The sequence below is a fragment of the Ursus americanus genome, chromosome 25 (assembly GCF_024610735.1).
Source record: "Ursus americanus isolate L20-20 chromosome 25, mUrsAme1.1.p, whole genome shotgun sequence".
NCBI lineage: Eukaryota > Metazoa > Chordata > Mammalia > Carnivora > Ursidae > Ursus > Ursus americanus.
In genome coordinates, this window is record NC_142151.1 from 18,009,373 (window position 1) to 18,028,254 (window position 18,882).

General features: G+C 38.0%; 1 pseudogene; it reads left to right on the forward strand.

The window, feature by feature from the left end:
• Positions 1 to 13,553, forward strand: part of LOC123781765 (uncharacterized) — a 31,998-nt pseudogene extending 18,445 nt beyond the window's left edge.
• Positions 13,554 to 18,882: the final 5,329 nt, after the last annotated feature.

Genomic DNA, 18,882 nt, shown 5'->3' on the forward strand with positions numbered 1-18,882 from the left:
AATAATCGCAGAGAAATTGATAAGGACGGGAATCAGTGCCTGGCTTGTTAATTGTAAAAGCTTTTACTATAAAAAGAAATTATTTAACAACTGCACTTAACTAGTTATGAAGTTTTATTAGAAATAGAGATTAATGGTTCCTATGGTGTCTCGTGCAGGTTATAAACCATCATTGTGTTTAAAGTAAAACTGTGATATTCAGATGCTGATAATCTACAACCAGGTGAAGGTTTGGAAACCATAATGTTTCACTTTTCTTTCATGTTTCATATATTTAAATGATTTTATTGACAAGAATATAGTGAGAGATGCTTTGTGACTAATAGAACCAAATGTTCAAATATTATCCTCTCCAACAGATAAGATTTTCTGGAAGAAATTATATCTCAATTCTACCAGCTCAAACATTTTAAGATCCCCCTTAATATAGAATACATTTGATACTTTTCTATTACATATAAAGCTTAAAATTGTCTCTCAGGACAAGCAATTTACAGACAAAACTTCTCCTTTTACTGTAGCTTTCTAATATTAGACCCTTTCAGGAAAATATACTCCAATAAAGAAAAGTAAGTGAGGATGTAAGAAACACGTGTGGACTGGTTTTTGTTTGCTCTCTGGTACGTGACGTCCCTGGTCTCTGATTTGATGCCTCTAATTCTCTGAAATAGGTATTGTTATTTTTATTTTCAAGGTGTGATAACAGCAACAAAGGAAGGTAACATGCATCTAGTAAGTGTGAAGCTCTAATTTGAAAAGAGGTGTGTCTAAATTTTTCCACCCACGAAGCTTTAGATGTGAAAGTAACAGAGACAAATAGAAGGTGGAAAGTTTCAAAGAACAGAAAGGGAATGGGGGCCTCAAAATCGCTTCATCATCTTCACAACCCTCTGGTGAGGCAACTCTCTAGATTCTAGAAATCCAATGATCATTTGTGTATTTTTTCACTTTTTTTCTTTCATTTTATATATATATGGTCCATTTTACTTACAAGCATCCATCAGGAATGAACTCAGAGAAGTGGAGTGGAGAAAGAAAGAGAAAAACAGACACACACAGAGAGAAAAGGGAGTGTGTGAGTGCTTTGGGTGTATTTGGTGGAGTTTATGGGACTACAATATATACTGTTACCCCAGTCAACACCAAAAATTAAGTAGTCCTTCTCAGGGACTTTGCATCCGGGAACTAGATGAACTCCAATAGGTTGACACAGGAAAGCAATTTAGAAAGTATTTCAGGCTGTGGTAAGGATTATTGACCTTATTTTAAGTGATGGCTAATTTACATTTTGTTTCTGTGAAACCTTTTGTGATTCACACAGGAAAAAAACAATAAAGAAAAGAAAAGAGGACATAAGACAAATGGACAAAGGAAAGGGGAAAAAAAGAAGGAAATTACAGGAAAAAAGAAAGGAAACCAAAAGAAGAGAAAACGTACCATGCCGAGGCATTTGTACATCACCAGTATGTCATGGACAACGAGCAAACTTTCCCCCTCACTCCGTTTTATATGGAAGTTTCTAGCTGACACTATTGAGTTACTTGTGATAATGGATGATGAAGAGTTTGCTTCATTGGTGTGTGATTAAATCAGTCTCCAAAATCACATAAAAGAGACAGGAGATAATATTATAAAGTTGGAATTCATGTTTTGAGAGAGAAAAAGACGTTTTGGATGAAATCAGAAAGGCGAGTCAGGGCTGGGGACTTCTGTAATATTTAGAACTTCAGGGAGATTAGCAAAGGTAGGTGGATTTTTAACATATCTGACTCTGTGACATGCTATATACGTTCTTTTATTTCAGAACTTATAGGCCAACTTATCTGAGAAAGTTTAGTAAAGATATTAATTGTTCTTCGGTGCTCTGTAGGCTCTAAATTGATGACTCTCGAATGTAAGTTGGTGCGGGAATGAGTCTCAGGATGAATCTCACACCAGCAGCAGAGATGTTCCATGAGCAACGGTTGTATGTGCTCCCACTGACAGTGAATTCTTTGATAGCAGGTGTCATATGTCACGGTGCTTATTTTCTCAGTCCTTCCTCTTCTATACTATAGGTAACACGATTCCTTCTTGCTGGCTCAGGTATGCGCATGGGTAGCCCCAATTATGACCTCAGTCAAAAGGAATTTAAGAGACTGCCAAGGGTTTCTTATTACTATGTGAGAGAACCACACACGCATGAAATCTGTTCTTTATCCAAAATTTGCAGTTGCTTATGTAACTCACTATGTCTTCCTCCTTGCGCAGCTAATGACCTTTATGTCAAGACAGCCTTCTAAGGAACTAGTGAATCTGTTAGGTCCTAGCATGTGTGAAACCATAAACTAGCAAACATACATACAATAGCTACCACAAAAATACTTTTTGCAAATAGGATGTATATAAGATTTTAATTAAAACCTAGTGGATGTATAGATTAAATGAGTTCTAGGGCACCTGCTCTATTTTTAATTCCAAGCTCTCAATTCTTTAAGAAATATATATTCTACTAATAATAAAACCACTCTTATTTCAAGACTACAGTTAAATTATCGGTTGATACAGTTTATTTTGTGGCAACCACAGGAGGTGTTCATCTCTTTTATGGTTGTGTTCAGTGAGTACTTTTATAAAAGTATTTCACTTGATCTAAGAGTCTTATAAGTTTAATTTTACTATATAAGTGTGTGGTCCCTGTTTCAGTTTGAAAGGGTGAAAGAACACTGTTCGGTGCCTAGTAAAGGAAAAGTTTTAGTCTAAATACCAGAGAATTATTCTTCCCAAACTGAGACAGCCACCCATGTACCCATCGCTTGTCATCCTCACCTGTCATAGCGGAGAGTCCTTTCTCCTATGTGCTTCCTAACATTCATATAAGACCCGTATATCATGGCACGATTCTAGTAACAACAGCTAACACATTCGGCCTGCTTCCTGGTAACTCAACAGTAGCAAAGAAGGAACCTAGAATTGTTTGTTCGTCCTTATGTACGGATCTATCCAAAATGAAACTACTCTTTCAAGGAGCTTCCTTGCAAACACCATCACCTTTAACTACATATAATACAATTATCTGTTCACCAGGATAGCATTATACTACTACAGAGTGAGAAAGAAAGTATTTTATCAATATTTAAAACAGCTGACTCTGGTACATCAACAGAAAGCCAAGAATAAAGAGTATGACAACCAAAATACTAAAATTCCTTACTCTCATAGAGCCGCTGATACCACTCAAAACATATTCTCGGGGCGCCTGGGTGGCACAGCGGTTAAGCGTCTGCCTTCAGCTCAGGGCGTGATCCCGGCGTTATGGGATCGGGCCCCACATCAGGCTCTTCCGCTATGAGCCTGCTTCTTTCTCTCCCACTCCCCCTGCTTGTGTTCCCTCTCTTGTTGGCTGTCTCTATCTCTGTCGAATAAATAAATAAAATCTTAAAAAAAAAAAAATATTCTCATTACTGCCCTCCTTAATGCCCAGAACTCCTGTGAGATATTTGGGGAAAAAATCTCGTAAAAATGGTGCCTTTTCCAAGGTGAAAAAGTTCTAAAGACCAGCTGTCCAATATTGTGCTTTTAGTTAATAATACCGTACCATAGACTTAAAAGTTTGTTAAAAGATTAGGGCACCTGGGTGGCTCAATTCGTTAAGTGTCCCACTCTTGATTTTAGCTCAGGTCATGATCTCAGGGTCGTGAGATTGGGCCCAGCATGAGGTTCCGCACTGGACAAGGAGCCTGCTTAAGATTCTCTCTCTTCTCCCTCTGCCCCTCCCCACCCCTCACTCACCACATACGCACTCTCTCTCAAAAACAAACAAACAAAAAACAACCCAAAAACCAAAACCTAAAAAATGCTTCAAATGTATTAAAAATGCTTAAATGTACAGTTGCAAAGGTAAGAAAGAGTCATGTGGAAAATTGTCTTCACACAAAGGTTGCCTCCAAGTACAAGTATGTTACCAGACAAACTACCCCAGAGATTAGGGAACAGAAAGGCTCACAGAACAAATTGAATGACTTGAATTTAAGGCACACAGCACAAAGCAAAGCGAAAGAGGTGGGTGTTTAACTGGCTGAGAATATAATGCAATTAAATTGAAAAGACACTACCCGATTCTTGGGGTTTGCAGTGTTCGTGGTGTGATGATGGTGTGAACACGAGAACAAAAGCTGAGGTTTGAATGTTCCTTACAAGGACAGAGGACTCATGGGGCCATGATGGCAGTCATCAAATGTTGGCTGAACTAAGACTGCAAGAATATTGAATGTCTCATGTATATTTAGTATGTCATGAATATTTAGTGCCCCTGGTGCCTCATGTATATTTAGTGCCTTGTGAATATTAGTTAGGTATTTCTGCTTTCTCCCATCCCTTTCTATATTCACAGATATATGATCCACTTTATCTTTCTAACATGCACCACAGTTTAGCATGAAGGTTATTCTACTCATTTTCTTTTCTTCTGTAGCAGAATGATTTTTCTCAAATATAGAAAATGAATTTTGCCATAAGAAAAACATCTCCTAAGGACCAAATGGAGAAGATGCTGAAAAACTAAAGAAATAATGGATAAGCAAAGATACTATCATACCTTCGGTAGTACTGGAGATGGTATAGGTTGGAAGACTTTTCTAGAAAGTAATTTGGCAAGAGGTATCAGGAATCTTAAAACATTGCAATTATTTAACATTTTCCTATTATAGAATGTTCCCTTATTTATATGATAATTTTATGAAAAGATATGTGTATAATGACACATATAACAGCAGTATATATATTATAACAAAATTGAAAAATCATTAATATTTAACTACAGAACATTCATTAAATAAGTGTCATACCATAAAAATAAAATGACCAAATGAAGGTGAAAAAAGTATTGTCACATTGATGGTTAAAATCATGAAGTAAAATATTATAAGTCACTCTGTGGAATTTTTTTAAAAATGTATAAAGCTGAAATAAGAAATAATATTTATTCTAAATATGCACCTCTATAAAATCAACAATATATATTAGTTGAATAACTCATTGAATACTTTAAAATTTCCTATTACTCCCATTAAGTTAAAACAATTTGTAAAATGAATCCTGAAATACTATTTCATGGCAAGAAGATATAAATATTATTTCAAAAGACTGCGTTTTATGTGTGTACCTCTTCGCATCTTGAAGGAATTAAAGAGGCATGATTTCCCTATGTATCATTTCTCTTTCCTTCCAATTTCATTAGAAATTTAAAACACACAAAAAAGAAATTTAAAACCTCCAAGTAGTGCATTTAGTCCTTAAAATATGTCAATGAAATAAAGAGTACCTCAGAAGGAGTAAAAGCTCTTACCAAAAAATCAGCTTGGACGAGGCATTGAAGTAAATGTGATTTTTATTTTTTTTATCTCTATATTTTTAAAAATTAGAAACACAATGAATAAAATGCTGCCCATAATTCAGACCCAGGTCAGAACAATGGAAAAAAAGAAAACACTTTCTTCATAGTTTTAAGTATATATCCACTTGAAAACACATCTTTTTAAACTTCAAAAACAATTTTTTGCATAAATGTACCTTTTGTAATCAAGTGGAATATAGCTACATAAAATGGTACAAGAAAATCCGAGTTTCTTCTCCTTTTCACATAAAGACATAACTGAAATAATTTAAACTTGAAAGAAAACATGGTAGAAATGTAAACTACCCTACATTATGACATAGTTGTAACTATTCTAAATTTGAAAATTGAGAGATAAATCATAGGATGTATAACTTTCACAGAACTGAATATGTGGAAAAAGAGAATATACGTGTATTTTCTTGTCCTCTCCCTCTCTAATAATAATTAAACAATTATGTCAGAAGAAATGAATAATGCAGAGTTGTCTAAAGGATTCTATGTTTTTAATTTGATTTTATTTTTTAATAAAATGTACTAATTCTACACAGTGCCATGCACATAGACAGAAAAAAAAAAACAGATTTATCAACATGGGCTCTTGATACATATTGACAAATTCGTTTCCTGTGAAGTTTAATCCATGTGCAAGGCACCAGCAAGGTGTCAGACATGCCAGGCTTGCTATCCTGGTTTTGGCACTGAATATTACTCTCATCTTAACATTTACCAACATGATAGACGAGGCCAAAGCTTTCAGTATTTTTATTTTAATTTTTTTGATTACTATAAACTTGACTAATTTTTGATCTGCTCATTGGTTTTTTTTATTTTCTTCTTTGTGGCCTTTACTCATTTTATATGGAGTAACTGCTCTTTTTAATTTCCTTTGATTTATAGACAATATTAAGTATTGAAGATATCACACTTACTACATCCAAAGAAATATGTTCTGGAGGGTCACAAATTTCATTTACTTCATACTACAAATCAAATATTTAAATTTTTATTATATTCCTACACATCTTTAACTGAATTTCTTTTGCAGCTCTAGACTTTGTTTTTATTTTTTTATTTTTTATTTTTTATTTTTTTTTTTTAGACTTTGTTTTTAATACACATATGAGAGAGAATACTTTTTTTTTTTTTGAGAGGGAGAAGGTGGAAAGGAGCAGAGGGAGAGGGAGAGAGAGAATCTTAAGCAGGCTCCACACACAGTGGGGAGCCCAATATGGGGCTTGATTTCACAACCCTGAGATCATGACTTAAACCGAAATCAAGAGTTGGAGGCTTAACTGACTGAGCCACCCAGGTGCTCCAGAAAGAATACTTTCTTCTTCTTCTTCTTCTTTTCTTTCTTTAAAGATTTTATTTATTTAAGACAGAGAGCACGTGCATGTGACTGGGGAGAGAGGCAGAGGGAGAGGAAGAGAGAGAATCTTTTTTTTTTTTTTAAGATTTTATTTATTTATGTGACAGAGAGACAGCTACCGAGAGAGGGAACACAGCAGGGGAGAGGGAGAAGAAGCAAGCTCCCAGCGGAGGAGCCCGATGTGGGACTCGATCCTGGAACGCCAGGATCACACCCTGAGCCGAAGGCAGATGCTTAACAACTGCACTACCCAGGCGCCCCAAGAGAGAGAATCTTGAGCAGACTCCCTGCTGAGTGCTGAGTGTGGAGCCAGACCCCAGGCTTGATCTCACGATCCTGAGATCACGACCTAAGCTGAAACCAAGAGTTGGTTGTTCAACGGACTGAGCCACCCAGGCACCCTGAAAGAATACTTTCTGATCAGCTTCTGTGCAAAGGTAGACCTATTATAATGTCTTTTGTTATGTTTTTTAATATTTCTAAGGATAAAATAAAATTAGAGGAATTTGTTACAATTACATGTTTTGATAATTAAAGTATATTTACATGGTACTTCCGATGCTTCCTATTTACAGATAGTGTCAATTTATCTATCTCCTTCACTCAATTACCCAAGACAGTACAGTCCCTTTTGCAAATCTCCTGATATAACAATAAAAAATGCAGAAAAAAGAGTGGAGCATTTTAATATCAAGCACTGTTCTACCTACCAGTAGTTATCAGGGCCCACTGAAAATGTCTGTATCTGCTTTATACAAGGTATCATGCTATACCTGAGTAGTCCTGAAATTTAATCCCTTCAATAAATGTTTTTTGAGTGTTTATTACATTCTTAAACAGTGCATGTTAATGTCCTCCACTATTATGGACTTCACAAGACAATTAGGGACAAAAATACATATATCAAAGATTAATTTTTCTGCATTTATATTTATAAAAACCTGAGTTTATCCACAATGGAGTACAAACCAGCATAACGAACAAGGAATATTTCATTGTGTTAAGAGACAGTTATAAAATACCCAAAGTGCTATGTAGGAAAAAATAACCACTACTACTGCAGGGAATGAAAAAGGAAGGACAGGGGCCTATTTGGCTAGAGTAAGCTGGAGATGTTTATGGAAGAAGAGGAAATTGAGCAGAGTTATTAGGCCATGATGTTCCTCTTCTAACAAAGGACAAAACTGATCCTGAGAATATTGTCTCCAATAATTGCAAGAAAATCATACCATCAAGTTCATTTCAGGATACCAAAATGAAATAAGGCTTAATCCACAATTTGAAATCAGCATTGTAAAAAAGCCACTCTCTGAAATAAACGCAAAAATAAATAACTGTGGATTAGGTCAGTGATCTGTACAAATCTTCCCGGAGGTGTAAACCTGAGGTCATTTCTGGATAGCAGATGACAAAGAGGGCAGACTTGTCTTCATCATGATTCCTTAGTGCATGCCCAAAATGAAGGTATGGTAACATTTTTCAAAAAATAATATGTGTGGGGCACCTGGGTGGCTCAGTGGTTAAGCACAACTCTTGGTTTCAGCTCAGATCATGATCTCAGGGTTGTGAGATCGAGCCCCACGTGGGGCTCCACACTAGGAGTGGAGCCTGCTTGAAGATTCTCTCTCCCTTTCCCTCTGCCCCCCTCCAAAAAAAAGAAGCGTTATTGTGCATTCTCGCAGCAAATGAAGAATACTGCAGAAAGAAAGAGATGAAATTTTCATGAAACAGCCATTTAAATCCAGTTAGAAGTTTTATCCTTCTATAGAATATGACCGGACAGCCAGAGAAGGCAACATTCTATAAGTAATTTTTCCCCATTCATTGTGTACTCGCCGTGAAGACTGGAATCGTGGCTGGAATTATGGGCTTCCTGAGAGCAAATAAGTTTATGCACACAGAAACCTTACACTGATGCTGTAGGTGCTCCTGGATTCCACATTACCACTCTTGGCTGGTTTTCTTCCTGCCTTTTAAAATGCTCATTTCTTAGTCTCCTTAGAGCAGGGTGGCTTTACGTCCTGGCCAGCCTGGGTCAGAACCCATTAATGCCCATCACCTCGCTGTATTAATTACTAGTGCCACTCTCAGAAAGACCAGTTTGGAGAAGATATTCTGTGGTAACACTCTTCGTGACTTCCTCCTCTGCCGGTGAGTGCTGCCAAGGTTTCTTGTAGTGTGCCTTCTTTCCTTCTCACTATATTCAAGCCTCTGGGCACTAGCATCCCTTCTTAAGAGTTTGAGTTTCTTCGATGTGCATCTGACTCTTCCAATTACAGTCTTACAGAAATTTGTATCCTCAACTCCAAAATGTATTCCTCTTCCTGCATGGACGTTCCAGAGGCATCGTAAACTCAAAATCCAAAACTGAATATATTCTCTTTCTTCCTGCTGTACCCACTTATGTCAGTGGAAAGCATCACAATCCACCTCAAATTCCAGACCTCATCTTGGGCGACCCTGTCTCTTTTGTCATATAAGCAACCATCAATCCTATCGATTCCACCTTCTCTGTAGCTCCCTAATCTGCTGCTTCACTTTTTTTTTTTAAGATTTCTTATTTATTTTTGAGACAGAGGACAAGCAGGGGGGAGGGGCAGCAGGAAAGGGAGAAGCAGGTTCCCCACTGAGCATGGAGCCCCATGTGGGACTCGATCCCAGGACCCTGAGGTCATGACCTGAGCCAAAGGCAGATGCTTAACTGACTGAGCCACCCAGGCGCCCCTGCTTCACTTTTCAGACAGTGACACGCAGTTAAAAATATGAGCAGGTGAGTCAAAGAGATGTGGATCAGAATCCTTGTCTTACCACTTACTAATTATATAAAGTACTGAATTACTGAGTTGAGGTTTTCTCTTTTGTCTGTATAAGGATAGTAACAGTTCCCACCTACCTTGTAGAGTAGTTTTAAAATTTAAGTGAGAAAATGCTTAGAAAGCACTTTCTATGGCACATAATGGTTCAGTAAATGTTAGCTATGGCTTTTAATATTGTTTGAATTATTATGAGCGCAACCCACTACCATCTCGGGACTAGATCACTACAACCACTTCCTTACTACGGTTTCCCAGACATCATTCTTTTCTTCCCATTGCCCTTCTTGACCCTGAAGGTAAAATAATTTTTTAAATACACACATGCGTGTACATCATTCTCCTTCTCAGGGGCTACCCACCATTACCCACCTTATCGTGATGCCTCGGCCACTCCTGACCTGTCTCCTGCTTCCCATGCCAGCTTTCTTGACTCCCCCTTTAACAAAAAGGTTTTTCAAGCTTGAGTGTGCCTAAGAAGTACTAAAAAATATGGTAAGACTAATTCCGAGGATATGCCCACAGGTTTTAATTTAGTAAATCCAGGGTGGGGCCCAGGACTCTGCATTTTGTTAAGGTTTTATTTGCTTTCCAGTTAGTTAACACACAGAGTAATGTCAGCTTCAGATGCACAAACAGCGATTCAACTCTTCCATATCCAAGATTCTGAATTTTGAATTAACTCCATCCCCTCACATCTACCCTCCCAGGAGATTCTGCTACAGGGAACATAACGTCAGAAATCTTGGTTTATGTTGTATTAAACTCCAAAGCCCTTCATCAGCATTTTTTGCCTAACTGCCTCTTATTTTTTACTCACCTTGGCAGTTACTGTCTTTCAAGGAAACAGTAAGTTGTTGAGTTTCTTTTATTATAATTCTATGCAGAAAACCGAACTTCTGGTATCAAGTTGGTATCTTCCCACAGGTTTTTGTATTGAGAAGATAATTCATTAAGTAAAGTTACTACATTTCTCAGTCTTTATTAATACCTTGTTACCTTAATGTTTCCATTTCTCATGGGTTTGGTTTAGCATGAGCAAAACTTTCCCAAAATTTGAATCTTACCGGGCAAAACAATAAGAGTGACATAATTAATATTTACAAATGAAGTGTAGCTCCTTAAATTGAATATATCTTATGAAGTGTCGCCTAGAAAGAAATCAGAAAGGAAACACATCTCTCTTAGGTTTGGCTTATTTGCAGCAACATCTGGGATGAAACAGGACCGTTTCCTCTCCATCCAGTGGCTTTGTAACTTTTACAACAACAATGTCATTTCTGTTTACTGCAACACTCAGCCATTTAAGACCTAGAACTTAAAAGAATAAATTTTACCGATTGTTATTTTTCCCCTTTACAACAAGAGTAATCCTTTCCGTGCACTTGATTTTATTTAAATTTTACTTTTTGATCTGTGCTCATTTTCCCTCAGGTCATAAGTAATTTGATAGCCAGGTGGGTGTGCGTGTGTGTGTGTGTGTGTGTGTGTGCTAGAGAGAGGGAGAATTTGTATGTGTGATTTATTTTTTGTAAACGCTTCCCAGTAAAATCTTGAAGATTTTGCTTTTAGTCTCCCTACATTTGACAGATATAAACATGAAGATAAGAATCATGATAGGCTGTTGAATAGTTTATCTGTTTGTAGTTCAGCTTCAAATATATGACTCTAAAATTCAGAATAGATACATCACTTGGTGTAGTTCAGATAATTGATTCATAAGTCAGCTACATCAGGCAGGTTTTGATGGTATCTTTATAAATAGGCCAGAGCTTTCAAATGCCTGATGGTATCTCTCATGCTGACATGAAAGGCATTTAGAGGTTGGAATATGCTACCAGTACAACTTGTATTCTAGATACAGTTCGTGAGGCCTATTAACTTCCTATCGTACAGGGAACGAAATATCACTGAAATGTAATAAATTTAATGGTGATACAAGAAATGCTTTTATAACTGTTTTAAAGGAGCAATGTGAGATAATGACTTTTATGTTAGATATTTAGAAGTAAAAACACAAGCAATTTTAATATTTAAAATACAAACAAAAATAATAACAAAATAAAAGGATTTAAAAAGTCCAGAGACATAGCCCCCTTTGCATACTGCCGAGACGGTTTTCTTATCCATTTGTGAGCTCGTTTGAGCCTGCCTTTGCAAAGTGCATACACTCAGTCTGTCTTCATAATTCCAGATGCATGCACACATCTTCTATCCTAAAATTGGGGAAAGGATTAGGCGTTTTTGTAGTGAGATATTTATCAAACAACTGTAAACATAAACGATTCTGGGCTAGAAGTAGGATAGGAAGCATCATTGGTAATTCTAAGCAGGTCCCCTGCACGCCGTAAATTTCTTTATATTTTTCACAATTACTGAGGCCAAGCCTTCTATACCACACATTGTGCCATCATCTTCCCTCTGACTGCTGTCCTATCCTGACTTCCCAGTCGGCTCTCAAATCCATAGAGGATTTTTTCACTAGGCTTGAAATACTTTCTCTAGGTGCTGTTCCCTCCCACACACACAGTACCATAGAAATGGGCACCCAACCCCTATCATCCTAGAAGATATCTATACGCCTTTGAAGGAAATTAGAATGTCACTTCAAAATATGCCACTTTGGCATATTAATTTCTTTTAATTCAGAGCGCTTAAGAAACAGGTGAAAGAAAGACAATCAGGTCTTCCTTTTTCTGTCAAAAAAGTTTTTCCTTAGCAAATATAATCTTAAAGGCCACAACAGAAAATAACTGGGGAGAAACCCTTTCAGTGTCCCCAGTGTGCGAAGTGTTATTTTCAGAAACTCTTATGTTTCTGAATATAAAGCCCGAAGTCATATGAACGGCTGGGAACGTGCTCCGTGTTCCAGGAGATCTTCCGGGGAAGGATGGAGCTGTAGCTGTGCCTGGCGTCGCACAGGGAGAAGAAAGATGCCCTAAACGTGTTCTTCCCGCCCCGAGCAGTTTACGAAGGACTTGCAGAGCCCACGATCGAGCTGCCAAGCCCCCCTTCTGTCCCACCTGCGCCAAGTGCTTCGTGTCTCGAAGGAACTGCAGCCGCTTGAGGCTTTTAAGCAGCATGTGGAGAAGCTGTTCGTGCGCCAGGACTGGGGGCACCAGCCGCGAACAGAAATCGCCTGCAGATGCACGTGAGAGTCAAGCACAGGAGTGAGAGGTCGTCTGTCTGTGAATTCTGCAGCCACGCTTTTACCCAGAAGACCGATCTCAATCTGCACCTGCGCACGCACACGGGCAAGAAGCCCTTCCAGGGCCACCTCTGTGGCAAGACCGTCTGTGCTCAAGCCAACCCGAACAAGCACAATCATACCCATTCGGCTGCGAGGCCGAGTTCCGCAAGGAGCCCTTCTCCTAAAACGGGTATTGCCGAAGCATGTGGTGGGTCGGCCGCCACCTGGAGGGTCGGCCCCACTTTTGCCAGCAGCTGGGTATACACGTCGGAAGGCCCAAAGCGGTGCGAAAGTTCAAGTGCACTGCCTGCGACTGTAACAAGTTCACGTAGCAGGCAGGTGCACCTGCGGAGGCCCGTGGAGATTCGCGACCAGGTGGAGAACTACAGCCCACGGCAGCACAAGCCCTGGAACCTAGTCACTGAAGAGCAGACGAAGATGGTGATGGTGACCCTCCAGACGCCTGTGGAGCTGCAGCTGGACTCGGCCAAAGTTATCGTTAAGTCCCTGCCCAGGATAGCCTGGCCTCACAGTTCCCGGGTCAGAGACAGTGCGGTAGTGGAGACAGAGCTTTGCGAGCCCAGGAGGCCATCGCTCATCACCGCTACCATCCCTGCGGACTGTGACACGGAGCCCCTCCAACCCACCACAGCCCACATGGCCCCAGACCCCAACAAACCACATGGCTCTGGACTGCAGGGGAAAGCGATGGTGGTGGTGCTGTTCCGTGAATGCTTCTCAGGTGATCTTCGCATCTTTGTTCAAAAGATCTGCTCAAAAATTCCGTACCTAAACCTCATTTAAAATAGCCCTTTCTCCCCCTGCCATTCCTGCAGCACGCCTGTTCTTTTCTGTGGACTTACTTTTCGCTGTAGTCCTTATGCATTCATCATTATTCAGCATCCTGTCTGATTTACATATTTTGTTTATCATTGTGTCTTCCCACTAAAAGGTAAGCTTTATGAAGGTATGAAGTTTTGTGTTTTGTTTGCTGCTCTATCTTCAAAGCTTGGAATAAAGCCTGGCCCTTAATAGATTATTGGTCAACATTATTTTATTTGTTTTTAAAGTGAATATAGGTGTAGGTGTCACGCATACTAGGACCTAACAGTTGGCTAGTTCCTTAGTAGAGTACCTTGACATAAAGGTCATTAGCTGCACAAGGAGGAAGACATAGTGAGTTACATAAGCAACTGCAAATTTTTTAAAAGATTTTATTTTTGAGAGAGCGCGCAAGCAGGTGAAGGGAGAGGGAGAAACAGACTTCCTGCTGAGCATGTGGGGCTCGATCCCGGGACCCTGAGATCATGACCTGAGCTGAAGGCAGGCACTTCACTGACTGAGACACCCAGGAGCCCCAGCGACTGCAAATTCTGGATAAAGGACAGATTCCATGTGTGTGTGGTTCTCTCACATCGTAATACAAAACACTTGTAGTCTCTTAAATTCCTATTTGATGGAGGTCATAGTTGGGGCTACCCATGGGCATACCTGAGCCTGCAAGAAGGAATCATGTCACCCATAGTATAGAAAAGGAAGGACTAGGGGGGCGCCTGGGTGGCGCAGTCGTTAAAGCGTCTGCCTTCGGCTCAGGGCATGATCCTGGCGTTCAGGGATCGAGTCCCACATCGGGCTCCTCCGCTAGGAGCCTGCTTCTTCCTCTCCCACTCCCCCTGCTGTGTTCCCTCTCTCGCTGGCTGTCTCTCTGTCACGTAAATAAATATAATCTTTAAAAAAAAAAAAAGAAAAGGAAGGACTGAGAAAATAGTCACTATGACCTCTGACAGCTGGTATCAAAGTATTCACTGTCAGTGAGATGACATATGAGAGATGCTGATGGAACATCTGTGCTGCTGGTGACAAACCTTCTCGAGGTCCATTTCAACACCGAGTTACTTCAGAAGAATCACCAATTTGGAATCTACAAGACAGCAAAAAGCAATGTACATCTTTACTAAAATTTTCACATAAGTGCCTACAGATAAAATGCATTCCAGTTTCATGCAGCGAGTGTGTTAAAGGCTCCAGCTGTGTGCCAGGCTCTGTGGTAAGTCCTGGGGACGCGGTGCTGAACTAGCAGCACAAGTCACCCACTTTCTTGGAGCTTGAAGTCATGCAGCACGGGAGTATTCATCGCATAAAGACTGAATATTCTTTCTGTTGTTTCTAAGAATTGAATATTCTTGTTATTATTTATAAAGTTACATTTATGTTTGCAAAAAATGGCAAATTGATTTCCAGATTGCTTGGAAAGGAGCACAAGGGAGGTTTCCAAAATGACGGAAATGCTCTTAATCATGATTGGATGGCAGTTACACAGATGAATACATCTGTTAAAATTCATAGAACTGGACACTTAAAATATAGGCATTTTGCTTATGTACGTTATCTTGGTCAAAGATACAAAAGTATATAGCCTTCTATGTCCAAATCATAAATGTAATACATGTTCTTGTGGAAGATTGGAGGGAGGAAGTCCATCTGCAAAATAGAAAATGTACGTGATTAACAAGCTTTGGGATTTGATTTAGATTAAAAAATAAAGATCTATAAAATCATAATAGTAAGGGTAAAGTTTTTGTAATGCATGTATAATCTATATAATCCAAAAATTTTGACTATAAATCAGCCCAATAAATTCTTTCAACATTTGTAAATTTAAAATAATCTTTAGGGGTGCCTGGGTGGCTGTCAGTTAAGCATCTGCCTTCAGCTCAAGTCATGATATCAGGGTCCTGGGATCGAGTCCTGCATCAGGCTCCCTGCTCAGCGGGAAGCCTACTTCTCCCTCTCCCTCTGCCTGCCGCTCCCCCTGCTTGTGCTCTCCCATGCTCTCTGTCAAATTAATAAATAAAATGTTAAAAATAATAATAATAATCTTTAATTGTCCTTTAATTAAGTGATTCATGTTCATTTACAGGAAATTTGGAAAACCCAAAGAGATAGTCGTCCAAGAGCTAATAATCATTTGGTGTGCTCCTTTGCAACCCTGTTTTTGTGATACATTTGTACAAAAATGAAGTCATACTTACCTGTCCTTTCGTATCTTGCTTTTATATTTATTATCAAAACATAGGCATCTCCCCATATAATTCAAAACCATTTGTAGACATGATTTAACATGTGTATATAATTTTCAGTGGTATTGAGGGAGGGTATTGTGGTGGAGAGAGCTGTTTAGCGCCAGTTACATTTGTGAATTCCAGCTCAGGAAATAACTGGCCTCTAATCTAGATTAATCTTTTTAATTCTGTTCAGGTGTGTGAAAGATATGACTATCTAAGCCATGTAAAATAAGATAATATCTTCTTTGCAGGGCACTTCATATCTTTTAATAAAATATACGTAAGCCATCTAGCACTGTGCTACGTATCTAGCATAGACTCAATAAATGATTATATAGTCCACATACCATAACTATTTCTATATCATAACTAGCTTAACCACATTGTTAGATGATATTGTTTACATTTTTCTCTGCTGTAACAAAGGCTACTTGCAATAGTTTGTTTTTCTGACTAATCATAGCCTAGATTTCTACAAGTATCACTTTAGTCATTGATGATAAATAATATCACATACATCATTCTATGCATGTAATTAGACCTACTACAATTTCTCTTACGTTATAGCCTTTTAGTTCCTACATCCTTAATTTTGATTATTCTCTATTTATTAGAATTGAAACTTTGATAATTTTTAAGTAACACTAATTGCGTATATTTTTTCTGAGTACTTGCATATCTCTGAAAATATCTTTCTTTTGTCTTCATATTTTAATTAGAATTCAGCTATCTTTTTAACTAGAATTTTGCAAAAGTTGCCCTCAAAACTCTTTAGACTTTTTACTTTTCTTAACTAACTTCTGTTCATGTGATTGCAAAGAAATTTAAGTCACACTGAATTTTTTCAATTAATTTTTACATGCTTTTTCTTTCTGAGAGACTAGAATATGTATTTTTCTTCTTGAAACACACTGAATCATATTTGAGATGTAGAATTTAATCTCCTTGCACTACCAGAATAGGGATTATTGCTTCTGTGGATTTCTGAGTTTATATTCCAGGAATTTGTATTATTTATTACTGTGAGTATTATTTTGATTATATTCTTATTTTCATATCTATATTTATATTATATGTTTTTAATACATTCATTCGTCTTTCATGTTCTTAAAAATCTTTTCTTGTTCTATACATCAATGCCATTTAACTAACTTTCTGTAATGCCAGTTCGACTCTTCGTTACCAAAAATGCAGATTTTAAAGTCTGCTCTAGACTTCCTAGTCTACTTTTCATTTTTAAAATTATTTTCAGATATATGCTTTCCCCTTTCCAATTAATATTGTTATGTTTTTGTCTTAAGGAACATTTTCAAAAATCCATTATTTTTAATGCCCATGTATGGTGGGGGGATTTATCTGTTCGTTTTATGTCTCTTGATCCCTATAAAAAGAAAGATGTTCTATGGTCTGGATTGCCAACATATGGTGCACCTGTCTTACCCTTATCATCCTCTCAATCGTTATTTTGGGAAGGGAATGGTGTAGCTCTCTCAAGTTTCAACTCCAGAAGTCTGGCTATTGTGCCCATCTCAGCATAATTTCTATGCATATTTAGGATTGATTCAGTTGGCTATGGGAGGTGGTTCCCAAACTCGCCATCCTCATATGACAGGGAAGAGATGATATGCAGTAAATAACAGGACACAAATTATTTTGTTTTCCTTTTAAACAAATACTACGCGTGAATCATAGTAAATCAAATATCTGAGCCCCTGCCCTAACATTTCCAACAACCAAATCTCTACTTCTATCTATGTTTGCCTTTACCCATAAGCACTGTACTAAGAAACAGTTTGCCACGCCCACTTTTCTTATTCTTCTAGCTGTGAACGCTTAAAGAAAGAGAAGGTGTTGGTAGTGGGTCCCGAGTGAGAGAAGTTAAGGGATGTGGCTATTTCAGAAAACCATGCTCATGGAAGGGAGAGAAAAATGGCCAGCTGTCTGGTTGTACAAAGCTGTGTACAAGCTTTCTTAAGAAAAAGGCAATATATTGTAGCTCTCTGGACCAGGCAAATTATGCATTTTCAGTCCAGAAGGTAGCACAAACCTAAACTATGATTTTTATCTCTCATTTCAATTCTCAGTTCACTTAGTGAAACACCAAGTTTCTGCTAACTGACTTCTGTTATATGAAATTTCAATGCTATTATAAACTGTCATTATTCAAATTCAAATTAGAATTTAAATAGAAAATTGGGAAATGGCAGATTTAGTCATCCTAAGTAGTCAATGTCTCAGTGAAACCCTGGTGATTAAAAAATACACGCCAATGTGTCTAAATTAAGGTTTTTTTCACAGATATCACTTACTAGTGGTTCTCTAAAGGTAAAATAAAATTACTAAAGCCATGTTGTTTTATATTTTCCTTCTAGGAGAAACTCAATTTGCTTTAAGATATTTAATAAAAAGGGCGCCTGGGTGGCACAGCAGTTGGGCGTCTGCCTTCGGCTCAGGGCGTGATCCTGGCGTTATGGAATCGAGTCCTGCATCGGGCTCTTCCGCTATGAGCCTGCTTCTTCCTCTCCCACTCCCCCTACTTGTGTTCCCTCTCTCGCTGGCTGTCTCTCTCTCTGTCAAATAAATAAAATTAAAAAAAAAAGATATTTAATAAAAGAACATCATTAATCCAAGTTCTGGGCTTATCTTCCATCATCTTCCATCAACAATGTTTGGTGATTATTCTCTACCAGATAATTGATACAGTGGCTGGTGTTAAAGAAAAAGAAGTAGTATAAGCATTTGCTGTTCTATTCCTGATTCTTACAATACTGAGCGTCACAAACTAACATACTTATTTTAACAAGAGAAAATGTGGTAGGAGAAAATATATTTTTCCAAAATATCTTTTTTTCATTTTATATATAATTTCTAAGTTACATGTTATTCACTGTTATAAAATAAGATACCCAAAGAACATATATTTTGTTTTTGGTACAAAATTCTCCTTTTGTGAACTTTTCTCCTAGATTTAATTTTCTAATACTTTATAGATGCCCACTAATTCTTTTTAGAATTCTGATATTTGCTGAGACCAATTGGAACATTATGCCATAGTATCTGTTATATTT